Genomic DNA, 22,871 nt, shown 5'->3' on the forward strand with positions numbered 1-22,871 from the left:
AGAGAGCATTAAAGTCACAGTTCCAATGAAGCAATCTCGCTTCAAACAAACCAGACGCGAGCGGCTAAACAAATCATCGTCAGCCACTCACATGCACATGGACATTAAGTTAAATGAAAAACACAGCGAGAGGATTCAGCTGAGCCGAGTCATCAGTAGCCATAGTAAAAATACATAGACCACATTACAGCCTGATGCTTCCAGTACATTAAGACCTAATCTCTGCGGGGAGCAAAAGAGCATGGAGACTGGTTGCAGGGGAGGTAGAGGGGGCATGGGTTGAGTATGCCGGAGAGAAGTGCCTGCCCTACAGGCTCCTCTTTAGTAGATGGTTCTTTGTGGTTGGCTGTACAAATCGGTAGATCAGGTCAATAGATCATTAAGCAATCCCTGTGCTCCCGAAATAACACGTGGATCAGAGTGGAGATAAGAGCTTGGATCAATGCCGGACGGACGAGAGGACCGTGGAGCGGTGTGTGCGGAGGCTGGAAGGGAGATGGAGGATGCGGGACCCATCATGGTAGAGGGCTGACAGGGTCTTAATGTAAAATTGTTAAAAGGTCGATTCAGTCAAATCATTAAAATAAATTTTCTCATGCAGCTGTAGTGGTGTTAAGCTAAGCAGATAGCTTTGGTTTTTATCTCTGATTTCTCCCTCCACCCCTGTAGAATGGAAATGAATGGAGTTTAGCAGTATATATATTACAGGAGGAGGAAGAGGTGGGTGATGAAATACTTCTCCTTCCTTGTAATAAAAGTTGTAATTTTGGGTGGGGCTTCAGCAAACTTCAGGATTGCGGTTTGGGAGCAACAACTACAATACTAAAATGTCTCATTCTGGATGTCACCATAGATAGCGCCCAACCGATATGCAGTATTTGGGGCTGATGCTGACTCTGATATAAGGGGGTAAAATTTTCTGATATGGGCCGATATACACACATTTTTTTCCACTGCTTAAAAATAAACATTAGCATCTAAAATGAAACCAGGGAACTGAAACAGCAAACTTTATTTAAAATGTAATAATTCTAAATCACACCAAGAATTGTGTGTGTTCTTTAACCCAAAGGTTTTGATATCCATTGACACGGACAACATACAGTTTATGCCACTACCGATATATCTGTGATAGGAACTCGTAAATCGCATTTATATATAAAATTAAATTTTATATAGCGTTGACTGATGCCAACAAGTGATATGTCAGGTGAGCAAAATCCTTAATACTTCTTAAAGTCCGTGGAATGCAAAATCAGCCATTTTCTTCTAAACACATTAAACAGGTCATAAATGTGTTTACTTAAAACACGTAAAAGCCATTCGACCATTTAGAATTTAATTTTGGAGCTAGGCTCACAAACTGTTTTTCAACATTTCTGTGTTCAGGATTTAATGGGCGGGTCAGAAATCATGGCCATCACACTGTGCTAAGCAGGTGTTACTCTGTTACAGTAGATGCAGCTCTGTGTATACAAATTCAGAGATGCAAAATGCTGTCAAGTGTTTCTTCAGACAAGGATTATATTATCGGAGGACCAGTGAGTTCGCCAAAAACCATCAGATAATTGGGGCTGTAATTATTACTGTGGCGGGGTGAAAAATCACTAACATAATGTGCTCTGAAATACATTCAAATCTCTGACCGGCACAGGTACAGTGATACTGAAATTGCCCATCCTTTCATAAAGATAAAGAGAACACCATCCAAATGTGGCTGTAGGGACTACTTTTGGGGTAAAAGTTAGTTCCACTTTAAAAAAAAAAAAAAAACTGCTCACAGTCCATGGATCAGCCAGAGTAATGGAGACACAATTTCTCTTGAATTTTTTAAATGCAATTTTTCACTGCTGTGAGCACCACAAACTTAATTCCCTTCACCTCCATGATGCATGGGACGCGGCAGAAAAAAGAGGTGGATATCTCAAAACCTGGAAACACAAAAACAAACTATTGCATGAAAACCATGAAATGGAAGTGAGAGAGGGTGTTCCTTTTTTTTTTCTTTTTTTTTTCGTAATTTGGGTGACCCTTGAAAGCACTGGCTCACTTGAGCACAGCTGGGCAAATTGGGCAAGTCTCTCCCTGGTTTTGGCCACCACTGAGTCTCTGTGGGCGGCGTACTTGGGTACCTTTATGACACTGAGCAGCCAGGAGGATTTGGCAGCATGAATTGGATGACGTTTCAGACCGGCAAATGGGAAAGCACAGCTGGATAGAAATCACATAATCCTTTTTCTGCTACGGCTGGTGATGCGTTTATTGCCTTTTTAAAATTCACTAATACATATCATTCTGTCTGGTTAGCTCATTAACATCAGTAGTTATCTGGTGGACCAATTTAACGACTTACATTATTCCAAACGCCTTTAGGCAAAAGCACAGCAACGTTGCTTTTTAAAAGACTCCCATCAGATAGAGGTTTAATTATAGAAAACACAACATTGTGTAGGATAATGTCATCATAAAGCACTTAATCGTATAGGGGATTATTATGCTTGTATTAATGCCTTTCTATAGGGGAAATACAGAGTGTAAGCCCATTCTTATGACTGGGATTCAATAGTAATTGGATAGGTTCATTGTAAAGGTCAACACCTGCTGGTTATCAAATTTTCTCATAAGAAGGGCTAAAAAAATTGATTTAGGATCATAGCTGCCTCAAATTCCTTTAGAATTGATTTTGTACTTCATAATATATCACCATGTCTGGTCTGTTGGGAGTAGAGAAGCTCTTCATCTTTGATCACACTTTCTCATTATCCTCTGTAAGCAGGACTAATATTAAAATAAACAGAGCAGGGGGTAAAGCCGGGGGACCTGTGCTTCCTGCCCCCCTGCCTGAAGCCGCCGTGGGCTCTTCCTGTCTGGGTGTCGGGGCCAGGTCTGCCCTGCTGGGGACCTGAGAAACTCTGAGCAGAGGAGGAGGAGGAGGCGGAGTGGCGGAAAGCCATCCGCAGACGCTCCACCCTAAAGAGGAACAGCATGCCAGCCCCGGCGGACATCTGTTTTCACAGGTGTGCTCACCCAATGTGATTAAGATTGGCGCTGCACTGGTACACCAACGCTGTGGGTGCCGGGGCACGGGCGTGAGACGCGTGGAACAGTTGTGGCGTTTTGGGGCAGATGGAGCCGATGATGAGAGTTTGACTGAAAGAAGTGGAGGAGAAAGGGAAGTGATGGAGGAGGGTGTGCTTGTGTGAGAAAAGTTCATATGGCTTATTTCGCTGCAAACAACTGTTTAGAGAAACATAATTTAAGAAGAGTGGGATTATTCGGAGCACATGCAGATTATCCTCTGCCGTTTGATTCTTGAAGTGTGTGAGGGAGAGATCACATGAAAGGATTGGAGTAAGCCACTCATGGGAACAGCATTTTAAAAATACCAGCAAGATTCCAAAATGGGCTACATGTTCTCCCAGAGACGACTGGCTGGTCTGAAAGAGAAGTCATTCACCCCCAGAGGAGCCTATGGGATATAGGTGGGCAGTGGTTTTGGCAGAACCATCACAGCTGCTTGTACCCATGCTACAAAGCACCTGCTTCCATGGAAACCAGAGGAGGGATTGCTCTCCCTTACACCAGCAGGCCACTTCATGCTTTAATGTAAAGCGACAACTTGCCGGAATTAATTTGTGTGTTGTCAACAAAAAAAAAGTCCCCCCAAACAGATTTAATTCAGGGAAATAGAAAAAAAAGCAATTTTCTTTATTTATGTTTGCTCCCCCAGCCGCCCCCACACCGCTGCTGCCACGCCATAATTCTCCAGTGGTTTTTTGAGAACTTTCAGCCATTTCGAGTGATCTCACTCCTGGAGTAGTACGAGGCAGCGACAAGAAAATCTTTAACGAACGAGAAAGCAATTCCATTTCACAGCAGCGAGGAACCGAGGAGGAGGGGCGGGAGAGTCAGTCACCGGCTTCTAAAGAGAAATGGAAGCCTTGGATAAAAGCTGTTCACCCCAAGATATCTCCCAAAAAAAAGAAAAAGAGAGGGAAGCAGACAGACTTAACACCAAATCATCCTGCCGTACGACTCAGAAGCTTACCTTGTACTGAGAACTGACAGAGACAGTGCTACGCTGTATGTAGCTTATTAGCATCTACGAATATCACTTTGCTTGTGCCAAAATACTTCATAAACCCGCTCCTGTGACTAACAGAGCAATTCAATCTTTTACAGAGAAATGATTTGCAGAATAAATAAAAATTTAAATGCATACTTTCATGTGTTCAGCGTGAGCATCAAAGGCACCTAAGTTAGGGATTTTACAATACTGCTGCGTGAAACCTGTTGCCATTGCATGCTGAAGTGAACTAGTATAAGAACAGGAATGATGAATGTGCACATATCGCAGGCAGTATTCAGAGTTAATGTTGCTTGCTGTGATATCAAGCTGCTGGAAACAAACATATTCCATTAGCCAGTCTGGTATATATTACAAACCCTGATCACACAGCCAATCCCCAGTCCTCATTCCATTATCCGCCCAATCGTCTGCACCCCCTCATTCCACCCATCAGTGAAGCAATGGCAGGCATCCTTCCCACAACTCGACGCAGCTTCAATCTGCTCTCGCTTCCCATCGCCTGGCGAGCATAACTCAGCGAGGGGTGCAACTTTGCCGACAAAGCTGGATGTGAGAAATGTATATATTTGTAAGTGCTAATACTAAGCGGCGCAGAATGTCGGGCCAGCACCAGACAGATGGTTCTGAGAGAGGCAGAAGATCAGAGACGATTGCTCCCTCCCTCCCTCCCGCCCTCTCCGTCCTTCTATGGCTCTGAGAGAAGGCACTATCACTGTTCTGCATGGCACCAAGGAGCTGCAGTGTACAAAAGAGGCCTTAATTCCCCTGATGGTGGAATCAGCTCACTCCAACAAGGGTATCAAAGTAGTTCATCAATGGAGGATATTTAAAACTCCAACTCTCAAAAGCCCAAATAACCATGGGGGAATACTTTTGGGAGAGTTCTTGGGGGGGGGGGGGGGGGGAGTAGAAGGACAAATAGAAGCACATAACATAAAAACAGGCTCGTAAACAACGGAGAGAAATAGTTTAAAGAAAGCGAGCAGGAAAGCCCTTCTCGGATTTGCAGCAGAGTGACTAATGACATGGAAATTCTTGTATGTAACTGGTTTAAAGGCACAATTAGCCTTGCCCCGTGTGTCCTTCACAAAGCTATGCCACAGCAGATTAATTGATACAATCAAAGGCCAAGTGAGCTTAATTTATGAAGCCGGAATTCTCTGGTGCAAAAGTTACACAGTGTGGACAAAGAGAATATCCGACTTATTGTACGGCCACTGTCTGTGTGTCGTGTTTGCGTGTGTGTTGGTGGAGGGATTGTTTCACTTTCACAAAAGGGGGTATGTCATGTCTTTATTTGGCATACATCTGTTTTACACTTGGCTTGCTATGACACCTCATAGGAGGCAAGGGTCAAATGAAGTGCAGGCGAGTTTTACAGCACTCACACACCAGGGGAGCCAGGGCTGCTCAGCGACTACAACAGACAGAAACACAAATGGATTCACTTTCATGCACACGAGAAACCACACAGATAGATGAATTCAAAGTCCCCCTTTTTGCTTGAATGAGGCCGGCAGCATGTGTGGGCTACATCAGCCGGTGCTTTCAACAGCTTTCTACATGAAGCGGCTCAGACACATGTACGATAATCGACTGTGCCTTAGCGCTCCGCTTCGGTCTTTCGCTATCTCTTTCTATCGAAAACTCATATATGGAATGTGCGTTGATTCACCTCACGGTGCAAAAAGGGTGAAGGCGCCATGGCAGCACTGTTTCCCCACAGAAAATATGTTGCTTGGTTTGATGGAAAGAGAGGAAGGTGGAGCAGAAGCTGCCCGATCGATTTGGGATTCTCATTGTTCAGATGGGATATAAAGCTCTCTTTGTCTGCCCATGCTCTTCTGACCTTTCTCGGGCCACTGAAGAAGGCAAACGTGGCCAGGCCGAGGGGGAAATGGAGTGTCTGTTTTGAGCTTAACACACTGCTCACAGATTGCAGAGCTGGCATGGTGAGGCGGACACAGACTGTCTACCGACCTGGGCGCACTCCGCCCTGCCCGACCTTGGTACCGCTGCGCCAGTGTGCCAATGAGGGCTCCATAACACCCTGTCCTCATTCCCCCCCCCTCCCGCCCCAAAAAAAACACACACGTTCTCCCTGAGACAAGGCTGGAAAACAGAAACAGACTCAAGACACAGAGTTCATTAACAGATAAACCAGGGGAGGTGGGGGGAAAGAGAGAGAGAGAGATGGGAATAAACGAGGAAATGACAACGGACGGAAGATATGGGGAGAGGTTGGCAGTCGTCCATGAAAAAGACAGCTGGCAGCGACATCCTTCACAAACCTGGCGACGCAAGCGGCATGATGGAAGCAACCTCCAGAGACATAAAGAGAGGGAAAGAGGAAGAAGGAGCGAGATGAGGGGGGGTTTGGAGGAGAGGGGTTGTGCTGGTAGATAACGTAGCTTTCGTCTCCAGATTCCGGTGCTAATTAACACAATTCCACATACAAGGCCCCCTGCCTGCCACGCAGCCTGGCCTCGGTCTTCAGTGCGGACACAGAGGGACAGAGAACAAGGGGAGAGTGTGCGAGTTTGAGTGCGTGGGAGGAAGGGCCGGGGGAGTATGAGGGATGAAAAGGGATGAAAGGTAAGGCAAGGTCTGGTGGCCTTGTCTGAAGGTGAGTCGGCTCTTCCTCCAGCATGCAGGCTGGATCCTCTGGCGGAAAGAAGTGTGGTGGGGGAGATACAGATGAGATGGAGTGCGGGGACGCTGATCAACGGCCGAGTCGCTCACCGGCCATCTCACTCTGTCGTCACCTCATCCAGAGGGAGCAAGGGAGAGAGAGAGAGAGAGAGAAAGAGAGGGAGAGAGAGATGGACAGAGAGAGACGTGAGGAGGCCAATGAGCCGGCACCGATCCAGTCACAACACCACGGACACAAATCCTGGTTCTGTACCATTAGCTCCAGACTGTCATAAATCAGACAAAAGGCAGCCAGCAGGACGGAGGGAGAAGGCCAAACAGAGAAGTCAAAAAGCCACAGCCACACAGCACTGATCAGACAGCAAGGGGGGAACAAATAGCAACCTTTGTGCAGAGGAAGCATTTATAACAACACGAGACAAGGCTCCACACACATAATGGAAGAGCTGGAGACACTTGAACCTCAATGCTTTTTGAGTTCTGACCGAAATGTGTCCTTTGCAGTGCATACTGAAACAAAAGCTGGCATTGGTCAGATTTTAAGAGACTGATAACTGCGGTAAAATCAAAAGTAAAAAACAACAACAAAACAACTTGTGATGGAATGAATCCGAGGTACTGTTCTTACGTACAATTATGAGGAGCTTTACTTTGTTTACTTTGTTTCCTTTGTACATTAGACATCTTCGCCACTACTTTTATTTTATTTATTCAGTTACTAGTTACTTTTGCAGGCTCATATCATTTATAGGCTATTAATTGTGATGTGTTACCAATCAGTTGGTCCTGTGGGTGGGACATGCGTGTGTGAGAGGATGTTACAACAGAGCCAAAGTGACACATTTTCAAATTTGTTTATTTTATGTAACAGAAAAATCATGGATATCGATAATCAGAAAAATGATGAAAATTGTCCACCTAGTAGCAAACTAGATGGCTATCCTGATTGAACGTATTACTTCACGGTGCTCTTCTTGGGTGAAGGATTGTAAATAAAGAAACGTGAGTTATAGCAAGCGGATGGAGGATGAGGTGCTTGTGCCAAAAAATAACTCTCTTTAATGCAATGTTTTGGTTTAATGCGGCTTTTAAATTTATGGGGTATTTCAGTGAACAAGGCATTTCAAGAATTGAGAAAAAAAGATTGGAATTCAGATTGTGGATCACGATTGCAATTAAACAGATTCATTTTTGGCCAGATCTCCTGCCCCTATCTGACGGTAGAGAGATGACAGACGATTAAGTAATGGAGACAGAGAACAACATCTAACTAAGGAAGCCCTACTGGACCCAAGCCAGGGGACGATGCAGTTTATGCTCATTGCTTTAAACCTCTTGGCCACAGGAGCACGCTGAAACTAGAACATTGGTATATTTTATTGAAATTTTGATTGAAAAAGTGATTCTGTACAACAACAAATAAAAAGAGAGGTTTATATTCATTAAGCCTTAGTGGCACAGACACTCAGGTTCTGTATTGGAAAGGTCTAAACAAATCAACCAGCTTTCATGCTTCTAAAAAAATCTACTTCACACAAACAGGACTGCCGCCCAGAATCATTGCTTTTGTATCTCATCAAAGCCTGCATTAAAATACACAAGATCCAGATTGTCCTGGTGCTAGCAGACCAGCCATAAGTAATTAGGATTTGTCCCTGTAAATTGCGACGCTTGATTAGAACATGTGGGTTAGCATTTCCATTTGGTAATGCCGTTTACTGGAGCAAAAGCTTCATTAGCATTACTGCATGTAATAACCTCGACAAGGGATTTCCTAACCCAGATTTAAACCACACCCAACCCAGGCATGCTGTGCTGGCATGCGCCCTACTGGCAGATAGACAACACATCTGCCTGCCTGCTCTGAAAGTTGTACATATATATTGTATGAACCACTGGAGAAGAGACAGTTGCTGTTTGTGTAGGAGAGTGGTGTGTGTGTGTGTGAAAAGATGTGATTCCATGCAGGTCTGTGTGTAGGAAGTGGAGCTCCAGATTGGCACAAACTGGCAGCGGAGCGAGTCTTGGTCTTGCAGCGAGTTCTGGCGAGCGTGTACCAATCCTACCTTCCACAGCAGTACGCCATGGGGGGCTGAACACTTCTGCACCGCGATCCAATTAATTTCATCTCCGCACGCCACACATTTCGACATGCTCGGAGCGTAAGGAGAGGAAGTGGAGGTATGATGGGGGTGGAGGTGAGCGGTGAGGCAAGTGGGAATAACTGAGAAAGAGGAAGTGGAAGGATGGGCCAGGCTTGGGAATCTTTGAATTTCCCGTATCTTTTATTCGAGTTTCTGCATGGGGAGAAGAAAATGCAATTACACGTGCCCTCTCAGCCTTTTCAGGCAAGTGTGGTGTGTAAGAACTGAGGGGGTAGTGGTGGGGTTTGTGCCCTGTGGCGGCCAGCACTCCCATATTCTATGCTAATAGTTGCTTGTTCTGCATTCTAACAGGCATTTTGGTGGCAAGGCTCTGAGTGGGGAGCAGCAGAGGGTGAGTGCAGAGCATCAGCGAAGTAAAGGGGGGGGGGGGGGTCTGTCGCCTTGTGTCTCCAGAGATAGTAGGAATAATGAAAAAGTCTGCCGGGACTTCAAAGCAAACGGCTGGTCATTTCCTGTGGTGATGGCTGATACGGGCCTACATGTTCAGGCAACAAGCACACACACACACTTAGTCACACATTCCTGCTAGCAAAACCCCGGCCGATGAACACCACTTCCTTTGATGGTATAGTGGAGCCAAGAAGAAGGAGGAACAAGTCTTTGGACGTGGAAATGATTTGAAAAGCCTTTGTGTGTTGCTGGCGGAATCATCTAAGTGCTTTAGCCACGGGCCTCGGGGTCAACACTTACGCAATGTGGGTGCAATGCCAGAAACCAGCTGGGGATGATGACCATTTGTTTAACTTTGATTTTGACAGAGTTTTTAAAATTTGAGACATAAAGCAACACAATATAGTTATCATGAGTACATCAGACTTGTTTAGACATTCTTCATTTCTGTAATGTCATGTTCCAAACGATGGGCTTTTTCTTGGTGGGCATACTGACATATTATAGCAGGAAAAGCACAGCTATAATTATCAACAATATTGGCAGAATTTCATTAAGATGTAGCAGTTCCAGAAATCTGGTGTAATCTGGTGTATGATGGCTCTCTGGCGTGGCTGACTGAGACATTCAAATGGAGTGGAGCCATCATCGATATCATTAGTCAAAATTCTGCTTTTTCTCCTACATCCAGTCAAAACGTCAATCATGAAAAAGGACTTTTACAACCCAGCCCAGTCACCAGGATATATCGTTGGCAGTTGATGTCCCTGCAAACCACAAATACATCCAAGGTTGATGTGTACCAAATCTGGCATATCAGATTCACACTACATGCTTATTAGCCACCTTTCACATCGCTACAAGGATGGTCGTTTTTTTTTGGCATCAAAATCTGGTGTTTCTTAAAGTGATGGTTCGGATTTTTTGAACTGGGGTCATATAAAGTACATATCTATAGTCGGTCTGTTCCCTGCCGTATTGCCGATCAGTGCAACCGCATTAACGCAACTGGGCCTTGCACTGTATTTCGCCACTCGCAGATCACCTGTTAATGCGTTACGCTAATGCGCAGGGATACGGAGGTTCTACGGTTGAGAAAATGTGTGCCAAAAGAAAGGGCCGTCTGACGGCGATGTAAAGCGGTGTGAATTTTCTCTATATAACGTACACTTGAACTGATATAGATTTTTTACGGTGGGCCTTGTTTTAGGTGTTTAAAATACGCTTTGCATCTGGACTCCATTCACTGCACTACAAAGCTGAGCGTCTGGGCTGGAGCGGCTCTCTGCTCTCCAAACTGAGGCTGCGCTGATCGGCAATTACGGTAGGGAACAGACTGACTATAGATATGTACTTTATATGACGCCACTTCAAAAAACCCAAACTATCCCTTTAAGGAGACTTGCAGAAACTTCCAGGGGAGTTGACCATCTCCACCCAAAACAGGTGTTTGCAACATCTAAATCTAAAAACAGAACGACACCATTTGCAAACCAACTTTGTTTACTAACAAGTTAGTCCACAAAATCATCCCAAGCCTATGTAGTAATATCATTCATACACTAGTGTGTTTAAGAAAGTGATTAACATCACTACATCTCTGCTTCTAAAAAAACTAAGCCTTTGAAAGGATGCCCCTTTCATACCCAACCATAATACTATCATCTGTTACCAATTCACCCCTTTCACTTTGGAATGTTCCCAACAGGTGTTCTTTTTTTCTGAATTTCGCAACTTTCCAAGTCCTTCATAAAAACAGCAGATTGGTTTAGGAGCGCTGCTGCACAACTGCACAACTGTAAGTACTAGAATAACAGTTGCTCTTTGGATCTAAGGGCATTTCATGAAACCAGAAAACATAAGCTACGCTTGTACTTTGCTTTGTGATCAATAAAGTCATAAACAAAAAAGTGCAGTGTGCCTCGATACTTTTTAGTTATGACTTATTGATCAAAAAAGCAGTACAGGTCTAACTTTTTTTTTTCAGGTTTCATTTCCCCGTCTTTTGTTGCTCCTGTGCCAACTTGTTCCAAAAATGTTGTTGACACCAAATTAAGAATAAACATACAGTTACAAAAATCAAAGAAGTTCACGAGGCAAAACATTAAGTAAATTGTTGTTATACTATTTTAAATTGAGTATATGTCCGAAAATGATAAGTGGTAAATTATAGCATTCTGTTGATATTTACATAGCATCTAAACTTTAATGGAATCAGGTTCCTCTGTTAACATCTCAGTGTATCCAAAACATTTTCAATGACTTTATTGAGAAATTGTTTCTTGAAAAATTATTTCGAAGCTATTGTGGCTATAGTATTCTCATGATGTATTTCAAAGAAATTGTAGGAAATGGCATATTGTGGCATCTTTTTCAGAAAACATGAATGGATATAATAAATAGTACCTGTTGAGTAGCATTTGATTTATAGTGCTGCTGTTCTTCCAAGAGCACGGTTTCTATGCTTGTTATCAAGTTAGTGGCTGTACTTTGTATTCCACTCATTTTGTACCATCCCTCCTCTAAGGTTTCAGTCTCAGAGCCGACGGGAGGGAGGGCTGCTGGGCCAGCACACTCCGCAAACATAAACAACCCTGCAGTGGCCATTTCTGGCCAATCCCGCTTCTTATCATATCATCTAGCTCTGTTATGAAAGCCAGACTGCCCTGCAGGCTTTTTCTGATTGCATATATGTGTGTGAGCACGCACCCAGAAGCACATTTATGTCAGTTTCTGTATCTCTGTGTTATGTGCAAGTAAAAATCACAGAGAGGGAACAAAAACCACACATCTGGTTCCATTCAGAATGCCTGGAATTCTTTGCCTGCTTGGTTCAGATTACTTCCCAAGCCCTCATGCTGGCTGTGCAGGAGAGCAGATAAACTATGCCGCTCAGCACAATGTCTTGCCTATTCACACTGGAAGGGTGTGGGTTGACAAGGACTAGAGGTGAAGCTGAGTTTAAAGGCAGGTCCTGGGTGTAGTCTCAAGCGGGAGACTCCTGAGCAGCCAGGTATGCTAATTTACAGCTTCTCAACCATTGCAGACCTCTCCGAACAGTATGTCGAGCAGGAGTGGGTCCTTGGGGAAAGGCACATTAAAGTTTTGCCAGACGGAACAGCACCTTAATATGATCCCAGCCCTTCCACACTGATATCCACTGGGGTAAGCCCCAGCAGTGGAGGGTGAGCTCTGTAGAGATCCACACCAGAGAGACAGAGATACAAGGTCAGGAAACTAAGAACCTTGAGAGTATTGGTTAAGGCTTTACTGCAGCATAAGCAGGCCTAAACCACGTGAGGGGAGAGCTGGAGAACAGATATATTTTCTTCTCCTCACAGCCAGAAATCCAACTGAGGTAAACTTGCTTTATTATTGTTTTGTTCCGGTAGACCCTATGCGCAGCTATAAAGAACAAGATGATTTCTATTCCGAAATGAAACAATCTATACACCTTGGGATCACTTCGTTCCACACAACAATCTTGCTATAACTGCAGAACGTCACCTTTCCTTTACATTGCAGAATGCCCCCCATTCCAATTCCCCCACCCTGTTATCTCCCAGGTTTGACAGAGTGATGTCTTCAGCCAAAATCACCTCGTCTACTCTGGTTCCCCAGGAGATGGAGTGCCACTGATGTAGACGATTCAATCAGCGAGAAGTGAAAGAGCAGATCACAGACAATACGCTGCGGCCCCATTACCCCGAGTCCTCGGTTACCGCTAGCGACGCTTAGCTCGGGCCCCCACCTAATGGGCCATAATATCATTTTACGCCATGTTCCAGCTCTTTATACTAGCTCTAAACATAACTCTGTCGCCAAGGCACAATAAAAACAGATATATTTCTTTATTACTCCTCACAAAGCATATCACCAGATCTGAGCACCCCTACAAAGGAAACTAATATCTCCAGGAACCCGCTCTTTTCCTTGGCTCATTTGGAGCAGACGCACAGTTGTTATTACATTGAGCTGCACTCTGCCGGCCTCACCTCCCCATGCCATTCACTCAGTGTGTAATGGATGTTTTATTATAATCAAATGAATACAATATCTTCACCATAAATAACCCACTGAAAAAGCCATTTTCTCTGCCGTGCAATATGTTTAAATGTCCATCACGCCTTAAGCAACGACGTGCCACATGTTTAATTCAGAGCCAATGCAGTTTGTGTGTTGTGTGTTGCAACTGTATGGGTAGGGGATTAAAAAAAAAAAAAGGCAACTCATCCACCTTTTACTCACCCTCACGTCCCATTGCTGCCCCCTTCAACTCACCCAATAATCACACTTCACGCTTTCTTGCATAAAGTCATGCGAGTCTCCGGCAGGTTCATTACTTTGCATGATAGTGGGAAGAGGAAATGTCACCTGGGTGCTCTGCTTTTGAGGCCATTCACTTTCTTCATCTCGCGGGGCAACTGCTGTGCTTGTAAATCCCGGGCCAGATGAGCAGAATTTCACTTCGGCAAGGGCAAGTTATTATCCACAACCAGGAATCATCGCCTACATTGGGTATACGGTGCCATTGTCCTCTTCTACCCTATATATCATCGGGTCTGACCAGCCCATTTACACTTCGGGGATCTGACAAGAGATGAGCGAACACTCCGGCATGAACATGTGTGCTTGTGCTTGTGCTTGTGCTTGTGTGTGTGCATGTGTATGTATGTGTGTGTGGCAAGACGGAGCAGGAGGGGAGTTGGGGAATCCAATCTCTCACACAGAGGAGCAAAGACAGGCAGGAAGATACGCTCCAGGCCCAGAATAACCCCGGCAGTATCCATGAATGAAATGACAGGATTACAGGGGTATTAGAAAACCTGCTGAGATGGTTGATAATGCTGTTTATGGCTAGGCGTCATGCCGCTTGAAGGGAAAAAGTCAAACTGTTTGACTAATGAAAAATATGGACAACCTCTTCACACAGTCACCAAGCAGAAAATTCAAGGACGGGGGGGGGTCCCCCTCTCCGGTCACATTAACGGCTCGTGTTGACTACTTGACGGATATTAACACAACTGCTTAAGATTCATGTCTGTGGCATTATTGTGGTTGAACCTCTTAAAAATAGGGACAGTAAACATAAGATGTGCTATCCTGGTTAAGAATGGGATTATTGTTGTGTCAACAACCCCCATAGATAATAGTAATTACTGCCCTTGTTGCAGCGCCATCAGACTGCAACTTTGCTAGCTGACAGCTTGGTCCTAATTACCAAGAACCACCAATTACTGGCTCCATTTCATTATTTATATTTCTCAGCACACCCAAATAAAAGAGACTTCAGTGACTCTGAGCAGTCACATCTCTGGCAGCTCCAGAGAAGCATCTAGAGGACCTGCTGAATCATTGTCTCAGACCTCTTTTCCTGACAATATACTAGTCAGCATGCATACACAACATTGTTATCCCACAGAAAACTGAGTAAAAGTGGAAAAATTACACCCGATGCTGCCTTTACTTCCTCTGTGTCAGCCACAGGAAGTAATTTAGCTGCAAAGGAAGTGCATTATCATCTATTCTTTTCCCTCTTGCTCTTGCTCGTTTATCTGCCAACAGGGCTGCAGAATAAATTTTAAAACATCAGCCCCGGAGCTTTTAACTATTAAAACAGTTGTTGTTGATTTATATTTCATTCATTCCACTGTGGGCTCCATTTTGGCATAATTTGATCATCTACTGCCATGTAAAAAATGCCTCTAAAACAATTAATAAAACATAAAAAGACAAATCTTTATCTGGTGAGTGTACTCGACCAATCCTCCAACACACACGCTGACTTTCGCAGATGTTTCCTATCATACTCTGCTGCCAAGCGCCGTCCAGCGATGGCTGAGAGGAGGCGAGCAGGAGCTCAGGGCGGGGGTGTGAAATTCTGCTATTCCTGCTTCAGTGAATTCTGCAGAAACTTGGCAGATCATTGTGGAGATTTGTATGTCTGTGGATTTGATATCAAACTGTTGAGAGGCTCGTCTGGAGTCTGTCTCTCAACATGTCTCCCCTCAAAGTAGGCCTGGCTGTTTAGCTTATGTTCCCATAAAGCCTGACGGCCACATTTCTCAGCCCTCAAGGGTGCAGATGGGCGATTAACTCAGCAGACAGGTCTTCTACCATCAACTGAAAGATAACCATTACAATACTTTGTTGCTTCAGAAAACTATGCCTCTGAGAAAAGAAAAGCCCATAATCCACAAATAGGGAGCCCAAACAAAGGGCATCTATATCATCTATACGGATTCCTGCCATCGTACACCTTGTTGATTAACAATGACTCTTTCTCTGTCGGTGACTCTGTGCAAATTCAGTGAATCACAAAACCTCCTCAAACAGCAGCTCATGCTCAGCAAGCTGTAAAGCATGCAAAGCTATCACGTTCCGAAAGGACAAGCAGTCTCAAAAAAGCGATTAAATAAGTACAAAAGGAATCTGCCGTGGCGATCCAAAGCGCTTAGCATTTAGATGACAGTTGCGAAGGGCAGGCCTTGTTTGCAGGGGCTGGAGTAAAGCAGTATATGTGGCCCGGAGGCCGGATCTGTTCCAACTGTGCCCTGGCAAGAAAACGTTCGGCCCAGTCAGCCTCGACAGCTTGGATATTCACAGGGGGCGATGGAAAACTGGAGGACTGCAGTACCGCGTTGGAGTAGGGGGAGCTCGGAGGAGGAGGAGGAGGAGGAGGAAGGGGTGATGAGTCAGGAACAAGGTGTTTTATATTATTTTGGTACCGCAAGGACATGACATTTGCTGTGTTCGATGAGCAAAACCAAGCCTGGGCTGGTGATGGGGGCCGTGTGTCTGTGTTGACCTGCAGTGATTACGTTTATCATCTGGCAGGTCTGTCTGAAGGAGGAGGCTCGCAGAATTTTTACACGTTTTAAAAAGGTGCTAGTTTATGCCGGTACTGCAATACCTCGCTTTGGTGATGATTAATTTTTAAAAGCCTGGAATTGAATTATACATTTGTCACCACGGAGAAGTGGAAACAGAAATGATCCTCTGCGGGTTCCAGAGAGTGAAAATAAACACAGCAGGAGCATGAGGTGTTCAAACATGTTCATTCCTTCCACTCTGACCTTAACATAGTAATTAGGCTTTAGATGACATGACACATTGCCATTTTACACACCATTGTGACAGTTTCAGCATTACCATAGATCACAGGCATTAGAGTAAGGATCATCACTTTGATTTAGCATGACGAATGAATTATTCAGTCTCATCTCTGGGGACGCATAGTTAAATTCTGACTCATTTTGAATATCATAAAGGACTTTTGATGTTGCTGCTCACTTGATTAACCTGAGCCAACTTCAGAGGAGCTACAGTTAAGGCTATTGCCACTAGCAGTATTCCAAACAAACACGGAGCCTTGTTCAGAAACGATACTTTGTATATAGGCTTCCTCTTTCAAAGATATTACGCATCAAAGGTATCACCATCCATTATTAAAGGGTCTTGTTTACTTATTTGTGCTATATCATTCAAAGAAACGTTTGAAAAAGTAAACTAAATGAGGAGTTCACTGCACAAAAGCACGTTCAAAGCACTAAAAATAAAAAAAGCAGATAAAAAAGACAAGTGGCACATGAAGGGAAATAAAAACTATGAGTCCACCTCACACCACCGCAAAAAGGGACAAACAAAAAAGGAGAGATCCGTTTGCTCTTGCGCATCTTAATTCATTCATCCCTAAGTACCTATTTGCTCCAAGGGTTGTGCCAAGTCAAATCCTCAAGGGGGGAATGATTGACACCTCCTAATCCTTGTGGATACCAAAAAGCATGTCATTACCATGTTATTTGCACAATTTTCTGGGATGTTAGACTAAGTGTGGGAACAACAAAGAGACGATGAAACTCTAAAAATAACAAGTGTGAATTTTTAATGCACTGTGTTTTGGGTCACAAGTGTACCTTAAGTACTTCGAGGGGGGGGGGGGGGGGGAAGCATCTCTCCACCCGAGCTCGATTCATTCAGCACAGCCAGAACAACCACCTGGGGTAGCCTACATTTCAAATGAGCCATATTTTGTTTATCTTTAACACCAGCGGGCAGGCTGGCAGGCATGCAGCACTGGAGGAAATGTGATGGAAAAGTAGAGCACATGAGTTATGACCTAAGCAAACAGCTGATTAGGAGGAAGATGAGCGAGGAAAGGAGTTGTCTGTCAAGCTAAATCCTCCACAGATGGACGAGTGTAGCGCACCGAGAAACCAGCAAGTCCTGAGGCTTTGTGGCAGCTTTGGGTTTTAAAGCACACCACAAAAAACAGTTTAGGAGGCAGTGATGAACGGCAGGTGAACCTGAGTACAGTATATCGTGTGGAATGACATGGTGATATTCCTCACCTTTTCATTATCTCATCGATTGAGCAAATCATGGTCACTTTGCCACCATATGGACAGAAGAAGCTTTTACAGCTGACTATATAACACTGTTATAGCAGCAGTTAATTGCTGGGGATCTTCATTTAATGAGCATCAGAGCAAAATCAATTACTCGAAGCATTAATAAACTGGTGCGAAAACTTACCAGAGTACGAATAAAGTTTTGACAAACACAACTTATTCTAACTCGCAGGGTAAGACTTGACTTATAATTGGACCACCATTTCCTGACCATTTACTAAGCACAATGTTCCACTTCTATGAGCACAATAACAAAAAGTGTTTTCATTGGTGTACCGTGGCACTTGGTGGCTAACCCTCGCCTGTGAAACTCCCAGGTGAGATGATCAACTATCTGCTGGGTAGCAAAGCTCCGCTCGCTGCAGCCTATCTGCTCATTCCTTTCCCTTGAGCTCACTATTGCCCCTGCTACCTCTACTCTTGTACTGACAGCCAAACAATGGGAGCCAGGGCTGCCTTAACGAGTAGAAAGTGGAGGCTCGACTAATTAGAAGCACCCCCACACCCCCCCCCTTGCTGTCGCCTCCAACCCCTCCTGTTAGCTTAGAACAGTGTGATACAGCTTGGCCAGGGCTGGGACTGCCGAGACCATTGTGAAAGAAACAGGGGCTGGAAGTTAATTCTTTTTATTTTTTTTATTCTGGCTGCTGGCCGATGGGGGGCCGTAGTAATTGCCCGAATCCCACCGTGGCGAGCGAGGAGAGAGAGAGAGAGTGTGAGGGTGGCACAAGCCAAGGAAAGTGAGAGAATGCTGAGACAGAGTGTGGGAATAAAAGTCTAGTAATAAAAAAAAAATACCAATAGGGAAAGAGGAGACACATCAGAAAATCGTAGGCACAAAAGATAAATGTTTAGCAGAAGGAACATGTAATGACACGTAAGACAAGTGATTCAGAGAAGGTCAAGACCCTTCGTTGTGTGAACATGACACAAGATGAAAATAAAACTGGACAAAGTACTGGGAATGTGAGTGAAAATGAAATGACCTCAGGGGCTACTCACTAGGGAGAGGCAGACAGGGGTGCAGCGAGCGTCTTGTCTGTTGGAGTGGAACAGAGAAGGGTGCAGCGGCGGCTGCACAGTGGGCCCTCACTGGACGCTTCAATCACAGGCAGCCGGAGCCCCAGGCAAACTTGGCCAATTAGCCGCACACTGCCGCTGACCCCCAGCTTCATTAAGGGCCCGGGCTCTGGATAAGGGAAAAGAGGAGAGAGCGGGTGCAGAGGAGAGGATTAGGGAGAGAGAGAGAGAGAGAGAGTAAACCATCAGCACTGGCAGGGTTTTTGAAGACACACACATGCATTTGCACGGACACACACGCTGGAGGTGAAGCTCCAAGGTTACAGATAAACATAATTAACGGTGAGAGCACCCTATACTGCACATGTACACACTCGCCGTATTGCACTCCTGCCTCCCTGTGGGTTTACACCCTCTGCAAAGGTGGTGCTGGAGGGGGGGGGGGGGTTACAGCCATGGAGGCCAGAGGGCACAGCTCCTTCCTCTCTCCCACACCGCCGCACTGACAGCAACAGGTGTGGTGGCCAGTAGACACACAATTACCAGGCTGAGAATCTGCTCTTTGTGACAGAGACAACGGCAGATCAGAGGGAAAATCAGAGCTAGAGGGGGAGAAGAGGGGAGTGAAAGTGGGAGGAGAGGTGAGAGAAGAAGGGGGGGGGAGGAGGAGGTGAGGAAGATACAGACTACTGAAAGTCCCTGGAGGAAAGAGTGGGGGGAGATTTCCAGTCAGCTCTTTTCATCACAAACCCCTCGTCGGCAGAGTGAATAAAACACTGATCAAAAAACCAACACATATAGTAGAAATGACACACCTGTTGATCTGCAGTAGAGATCCAAATTTACATGCTTTGGTGGTCTGGAGAGACACCACATACATATGTGCACAACCATGAGACAGAGAAGAGAGTAAAGTGACAACATCCCATTTCAATTCCGATCGGGCGGGGCTGTTTGGGGTGCTTTGGGACAGGTTGCGCTCAATGAGCCCTGACAGCAAGACTGTTTGGTATTTACGTGTGTGTGTGTGTGTGTGTGTGTGTGTGTGTGTGTGTGTGTGTGTGTGTGTGTGTGTGTGTGTGTCTGCATTGCGAGCGTGTATATCCACACGGGACCTCTGCTTGCATCAGCCTGGTGATGGAAGCCTCAGCGGTGCTCCAGAGGTGGGGGGAGGTAGCTTCATACTCGCTCTCCCTCATTTTCTCTGCTCTCCCTCTCCGATTACGGGCGTTCGATCAGGCTAAAGTAATGTTTGTGCGCTTTGCCACCAGTGTAGCAATAACTGCTGTCAGAAACCTTGCATGCCTGGGTGGAGAGGAGATACTGGCCCTTTATTCAAAACAAGCCAAGGATAAAAGATCAATGGCCCAATTCAGGCCATGAATTGGAGGGAAAAGTTCACAAACATAGTGGGAGATTATGAGCGGGAGATATATGTGTGGATAGGAGGGAGCGGGGAGCGAGGGGGCATCGAGCTCATCTGGGTGCTAGTGGCTTATTGATCGGTGGAGACACACAGCTCCGAGTCATTCATCACAGGCCACTCAGGCCCTTAGATAACTCCTATGATAGTGCCCTGCTGCTGAGCAGCTGCAACTGGCCACATCCATTATCCTTCAAAGTAAGCCCCCTAGCCTGGGAACAGGCATGGCGGGGCTGCTGGGTGACAGGCTGCAGGGAGGGCTGGACTGGAAATGGAAAAGACCAGGCCTGTGGTTAGAAGCCTGTGGGCTGGTGTACACAAAAGGCGGGAGCTAGGGTTGAAGGGCCAGGGCTCAATGAAAAAGTGCACTCTGACAGCCAGAACGGAGATGAGAAACTGTCTGTTCGCACCAGTTGGAGGGGGGAAAAAATGTGACGCGCTATTGTTTCCATTTCTCGGCCAAACAGTATTAGCAAAGCTGTTTTATAGCAGATAGCACACAAAACGTCTGAGCTACAGGCAGCTCTGAAAACTGCTGAGTGGCCCTGTTTGTGTGTGTGTGTGTGTGGATAGAGAATTCCCAGATTGGGCAGGTGGGGATCAGCCATAATGAGCCATGTAGGGAGAAAAAGACGGGGGGGGGGGGGGGGGTCAAGAGAAGAAGGGAGGAGGCCGGAGATCGAGGGAGAACGACAGAGTGAGAGTGATGGAGTGATTGCCCCAAAAGAGCAATTACAGGAGCTCCAGAGAAGGTGCAGGCCCAGCCCCCAGGCATGGTTTCACACAGCACAAAGCAGAGCCAGACATGTACTCATAAACACACACACACACACACACACACAGAAGTATGAATGTACAAAAAAAAAAAAAAAACTTCTAATGAGGAGAAGACAGAGATAGACATGAGTGAAAGTCGGCAAGGAAGCAAGCATGAGTGTTTTCAAACTGGGGTCATCTCTACCCCAAACAATCGCCCTGCTGTACTCCCCCTGCCACATCTTCACTGCAACATTCTGTTCTGCTCTAAACCTGTTCCCTTAACAGCATGGCCTGAAACAAAAGCCGAAACTCCAGGCTCGAGGTCAGTGTGAGCGAAAACTTTCAAGTCGATTGTCCTCTGTGTGGCGAGTGCTAAACAACACTGAAAGGTCTGGACAGCCCCTCACCATGGTGCCTGTCACTAATACGAGTCTGAAATGGTTTCTGAAGGCAACGTTTTTGTTTTTTTTTCCCCCAGCCTTCCCCGACGTCGTACCTCGCCCACCACCTCCGCTCCTCCACCGCTTAAAGGAGAACGACAGGCCGGGAAGCAAGAGAGATAAGAAACAAAGAAAGAGAGAGATGTGCAAACAGATAAGGGGGAGGGGAAATTAAATTAAGAGAAAAGTTCTCGTGCACTGGTATGCACCATTGATTTCCTATTCTCTTGGAAACATTTAATGAGCTTAAATAGGAGCCTCGTTTGACACTGCCACAGTGACTCTGAGGAGCCTCCCAGTGAGAGGAAATCGTTCAGATGCTGTGACGGCTACCGGGAGGGGGGTAGAAGAAGGAGACGAGGTGGAGGAGGAGGAGGAAAGGATGGGGGTGAAAGTGAAGGTTTGAATGCCAAGGCAAGAGACGTGTGCAAGACAGATGTTGGATTATGCCCGGGAAATGGTCCATGGGTAGCATTACTTGCCTAGTTCTCACTGAGGAGGAAAAAACAAAGACGGATGAAGGAGATTACTGGAGGAGAGGCAGGCTAAAGGTGGTGCACATTCAAGCAAGCTGCCTAGTTATGTAGGTGCTCACCGCTCACAACAGGCACTCATTATAACCCAACAATGTCCAAACTGACTGACAGCTACTGCACTACTGCAGCGTTTCACCCCATTACTTCCTGGATGACCTCCCTATGAGGCATTGAACAGATGCCTATTGCTCGGCAGCCATCTTCTTCTTCCACCCCTCCCTGCTCTCTTTTCTCCCTCTGTCGGCAGGAAAACTATTGTCACTTCATAGAGCAAAGTCCAGAGGCACTTCGCTGCTCTCTGCCGCTGATGAGGGCCCCACTGGGAACCATCGGCGGCCGCTTTATGAAGCCGCCCGGCAGATTGAATGGACTCAGCGTCCCGCCACCTTTCGCAAGCAATCATGATAATAAGAGTGTGGAGTCAGGCATGGCTGTACACTGGCACCACAGGGGGGCTTTCCCCTCACCAACTGCTGGGTGCGTTGGTGGTGTGTGTATGTGTGTGTGTCTGTGTCTGTGTCGGTGGGCGTGTATGTGAGTTAAGATGGAAAATAATCTGATTTAATTGAATTTATTCATTTAGCAATTGTTGCAAACACAACAACGACAAAAAATACAAACTAATTAAACTGAGGGTGGCCGCAACATCTAATTACACCAAGACTGCGACGGTAGCCGCCGAGAACCTCACAGTCCAGAGGTGCCGAGTCACTGTAAATAATCAGGATAAACATCATCAGAAGTGAGCCAACACAAAGACGGAATAATGATTTATGGGTGCATATATCATTAGTAAGTTAAATGTGGCAGTTAGTTATTAGATTTGTGTGGTGTGTTACAATTTGATGGACAATTAGTCAATTATACAATCTACAAAAGAGTAATTGACAAGAATTTCCATACTTTTCATGACAGAGAAGATCTACAGCATTTTCCATGTCCTCACAAAATTAATCCTTTCTTTGACAAGCTCAAGCTGAATATA

At 45.4% G+C, this 22,871-nt stretch overlaps 1 protein-coding gene across 2 annotated transcripts in view; it reads right to left on the minus strand.

The window, feature by feature from the left end:
• Positions 1 to 22,871, minus strand: part of plxnb2b (plexin b2b) — a 138,543-nt gene that overhangs the window by 94,702 nt on the left and 20,970 nt on the right. For both annotated transcript variants that reach the window (XM_030426330.1, XM_030426331.1), the window contains exon 2: positions 18,711 to 18,897. The gene's annotated coding sequence lies outside the window, so the exon portion shown is untranslated. The remainder of the gene's footprint in view (positions 1 to 18,710; positions 18,898 to 22,871) is intronic.

Source organism: Sparus aurata, chromosome 8 (assembly GCF_900880675.1).
Source record: "Sparus aurata chromosome 8, fSpaAur1.1, whole genome shotgun sequence".
Taxonomy (NCBI): domain Eukaryota; kingdom Metazoa; phylum Chordata; class Actinopteri; order Spariformes; family Sparidae; genus Sparus; species Sparus aurata.